Source organism: Thamnophis sirtalis, unplaced genomic scaffold, assembly GCF_051295495.1.
Source record: "Thamnophis sirtalis isolate CommonGarterSnake01/CBP01778 unplaced genomic scaffold, rThaSir2_p1.2 scaffold_3, whole genome shotgun sequence".
Taxonomy (NCBI): Eukaryota; Metazoa; Chordata; class Lepidosauria; order Squamata; family Natricidae; genus Thamnophis; species Thamnophis sirtalis.
In genome coordinates this window covers 124,321,250-124,325,926 of record NW_028261383.1, presented here as the reverse complement: position 1 = coordinate 124,325,926, position 4,677 = coordinate 124,321,250, and the positions used below count along the sequence as shown (strand labels likewise).

Genomic DNA, 4,677 nt, shown 5'->3' with positions numbered 1-4,677 from the left:
TTGGTGTCTTCTGTGTAAACTTTGTATATGACAAATCCTTAACTTCAAAGAAAAGGGAACAAAAGAATTGGTTGGCTTTATGTTGGGCTTAAGAATTATATATGTCCTCTATGAATACTCTTATGAATAATTTATAGTTGTGGTGGGTTCATGTTATATTTAAGGTAATTAAAATATACCAAAGGGGAAAAAGGCAACTCTTGGATTATACTCAAGGAGGAGGCATGGAAACAGGAACTCTTCCAATCATTCACTGAGGTTTACAGTTTAATCCTTTGCTCCCTTTATTGGGAGTCTGTGTTTTAAGGTGAATTTATACACAGAGGGATCAAACAGAGTACAAAAGCAAAAGCAGGTTTCATTCAGGAAATGAGTGCAACAACTGGACAACAGCATTATGCTAAATGGTACAGCAAAAACATAACCAAGAATGAGCTACCCAGCTACTGCTTACAACAGAGTATAAATCCCTTTCCAAAGAGACACTTTCTGCTTCAATCAATTTCAAAGAGGGTTAAATGTGCACAAAAGAGAAATAACGGCACTTGACCTGTGTAAATCAAAATAGAAAATTTGGTGGTAGATAACAGTATATCTCCTGTTCTTTAGAGGTATTGGACTATATTTGTCATCACCCACAATTAGACTGCTAAGACTCCTATTGTGGTAATAGATGACTATCTCATTTACCCCAAAGCGATTTAACTCTGAATTTAACGTGAAATAGGGTTACCTATTATCACAATACGCAATCTCATAGCTATCTAGTAATATCCCATGAATCCACATTTCTGAATAATATAGATTAATAAATCATTATTCTGGTTCAACACTTTAAATATGCTGAATATATATGCCATATTTCAATTAAAACTATATACTTTTTTGACTAAAGCTTAGAGCAATGTACCAGTTATATATTATGCCTGCAAATATTTAATTCTTCCAAATTTCTGCAGTCCCAGGCAAGTTGCAAAACCAGATTTATCAAACATCCAACCAAGTTGTCATGCAGTGTTGCTGCATTAAGGTACAACTGAAACCTTATGGCCCAGACATTTAAAACTATAATTGGGAAGAACCTCAGTCAACATAAGTAAAGATGAGAGATGCAGGGTGCTACATCTGCCAGCAAGTTCTATTTCTATATGCTACAAAGAGTGTTGAAAAGCCTCCAGTATATTTATTCTGGGTGTGTACTGTTTCAGAAGTCACTCCCTTGTGCAAATGACAGGAATAAGAAAACAGTTTCAACAACCACAGACACAGAGATTAACTTGATTTCAAACTTGGCTGCTTTTTTATAATTGCACAGCTGCCAGGCTGTGGAGAGAACAAGTCAGCCACGCAAACTGATTCCACAGCCAAACCATTGCCCAGCATTTCCAACAATACAATGATAGTGCGCCACAGGGAAAAAATATGTACAATATCCTGAATCTCCATTAATACTATAATAAAATTAAAGCAAGTATTACACTGGGAAAAAATGCTGGATTAAAAGAAAGTGAAACCAATTGTAGACCGAAATAACTGTTTTTAAGGATTAGGGAGGAAATCTTCCAGGAGAAAGTGTTCAACTCTTTTAATAGACACATCTGCTTTTCTCACAAATCTGTTAAAGAGATTTTTTTGGGGGGGGGGGGGAGCAAAAGTATGTGTTGTATTGAGAAAGGCCTTGCAAGGGGAAAAAATAAGCACCTTTTTTGAAATACTAGTTCCACCAATGTTCAATGAAGGCATGTGAAACAATGCATACTTTGTTTCTGAAAGAAAAGTCTAGAGTGTACTTATTTATCATCATTCACATCTTAATTTTGGGTGGATTACTGTGGCTTTAAACGTCTATAAAATATATATTGCTTTAACATAAAATTATAAAACACATTCAGCACCAAAGCTAAATTACTGCCATATTCTTTATAGAATATAAACAATAATTACCTGCTCAAGAAGGAACCTTTGTATGAGCATTTATAATGAACAATAAAACAATCAACTTCTTTCTACTGTAGAAATAAATAATATATGAACCTGGGTCTCTCCATTCTCATCTTTACTGCAAATGCCACTTTTATTATATCTTTATAATCCATAAGAAAATAGATAACTCAGGACCAAAATATATTTCCCAACAAACGGAAAAGGGGGGGGGGATTCTCAGCAAATTAGAAATTTTTCCAGAGTGCTTTTTCTTCTAGTTATGACAAATTCAGTTTTGAAGGTAGATTAATCATGATGAAAATAATTTTACAGCAGTATTTATAACAACAGAATTGCAAATAAACTTCTGTATTGGAGGAGAAATAATCTATTAGTGTGCTAATGATTTACTAAAGAACAAATACCTATATTAGATATTCTGTATTTGCAATTCACATAAGTGAATAAGGTCTTTCAGCAGACAGGAGTGTACTTGATAGACTTCCACAGAAACAAATCACATCTAGTATAGACAAAATCTATACAAAGGTAAGAACAGAGTGATTCTTTTGCTTTTATATTCTCCAAGTATATTAAAATTATTACATCAAATGGCTGTTTTATAAGGATTTGAGATTTGAAGGAATTGCTGTTGGGAAAGTAATCATCATTTTATAGGAAGTGTTTCTGGGATTCCAAAAAGTCCTGAAGGCTCACAGATGAATTTTTACAAAGATTTTTGTTGCTTCTATCTATATTGGCTGAATGTAGTAATAAATAAAAGATCCTTTTAAAATAAAATGTGTATACTATAAAGAAGCTTTCAGATAAATGGAGTCACTAATGTGCAGATAAATAACAACATTTCAAACATTCAAACTGAGTATGCCCCTATAATAGGGAAATTATTTACATTTTACTTAGCCTCTTCTCATTCCAAACCAGATTCAATGCAAAATTTGGAAAGACTAGTTATAAAAAGGCTGACTCCAGCTAATGTTTAATTTTCAGTCTTTAATCAGTTCACTTTACATTTGCTGATTCAATGCATAATTCATGTTCTTAAGTGAAATCAAAATAGGGAAAATTACTGTAGAAGTGGCTTTAAAATGTTGCCTTTAAAAAAATGACATTTCATACTAAGATAATTAGCCATGTCACTTTTACTTAAAAATTGAAATGCTAAATATGAGAAATTTCTGTTTGAAAGGTAGAACATTAACATTTGTGAGACATAGGAAAAATTATGCCCAACAATATCAGCTGACAGCTTGAATTCACTATTGTTAATTGCAAGGATAAAAAAATAGCTGGATTGTTCAAAAATTCTAGTACACATCACAATGCCTGATTTATACTATGTCATAGTTGGTTTAAACATGGTTTTTTGAATAAACCAGGATTGCTTTATTCAAAATACCAAACACATTATTGCTTAGTACAAGGTGAAATATCACTTAGCATGTGTTCACATTGTAAGTTCAAATAGTAGCAAAGTTGGCAGTCTATATCAGACATGTCCACACTAGGAACAGTATTTCAATTCATTTTGCTCACATAACAAGTGAGGGGCTTTGATTATTGGAAGTTAGAATCTGGATCATAAGTAGCCTGAAGCAGAGGTGGTATTCAGCAGGTTCTGACAATTCTGGAGAACTGATAGCGGAAATTTTGAGTAGTTCTGAGAACCGGTAAATACCACCTCTGACTGGCCCCGCCTCCATCTATTCTCTGCTTCCAGAATCCCAGCTGATCAGGAGGGAATGGGGATTTTGCAGTAACCTTCCCCTGGAGTGGAGAGGGAATGGAAATTTTACAATATCCTTCCCCTGCCACGCCCACTAAGCCACGCCCACAGAATCGGTAATATTTTTTTTTTAATCCCGCCACTGGCCTGAAGGTAAATTCCATTGTAACTTTGAACAGTTGCTAAGCAACTGGTCATAAGTTAAGGACTACCTGTATTGTTTGAGAATTGCTAGCCTGGAAATAACTTTGACTAGAGAATTTTTTAAAACATTCCCAATTAGATAAGTGTACATATACATTTCATTTCCTGCATTCTTCAGGGCCTGGAAACAATGCCAACTGCAAAGCAAGCAGCTTTTCAATTTGTAGAAGATATGAAAACACGGATTCTGACGGATGATTGGGTTCTAGGGGGACTAGTGGTGATAGTTTCATTCTTCACTATCATCATTGTCCTCATTTTGTTTGCTGTGATCTTTGGCTGCTGTTCAACTGAAAGGAATAAACTGAGTTCTGAGTAAATCATCAGATCACTTGCCTTTACAATATTTTAACTACAGAGGACTGAGCAGTATAAAGAGATGCTTCTTCTTGCTGTTTTATCTTTTGAGTTTAGAAATGAATGCATCAAAGAGGAAACTGCTGCTGTTAAAGCACAAAACGAACTAGCATCCGAGGACTTACTCCAAGTGAAGTTTGCATTAAACAACCAGGATTCTGCTGTGTTTTTGATGCAAGGATGGTGTCTATTTGCAATGGAAAACTGAACAATAAATGTCTGTGGTCTCCAAAATTTTCATTTAATCTTTCAAAAGGCCAATTTTGTACTTCAGATTATATATAGTTTTTCTGAAGATTATCTACTTAACTTTTTTCTCTAGCAAACTTTTTAAATGTGAAATTACCTGAAAGTTGGTCCATTTATAGCATCGTTACATCTAAACACAATGTTATGAACAAAAATAATCAAATTGTTATTTAAAATAAAGAATATCCTAATCCTTT

At 34.1% G+C, this 4,677-nt stretch overlaps 1 protein-coding gene across 3 annotated transcripts in view; it reads right to left on the bottom strand.

The window, feature by feature from the left end:
• Positions 1–4,677, bottom strand: part of RECQL5 (RecQ like helicase 5) — a 76,396-nt gene that overhangs the window by 56,864 nt on the left and 14,855 nt on the right. The gene's annotated exons all lie outside the window — the stretch shown is intronic.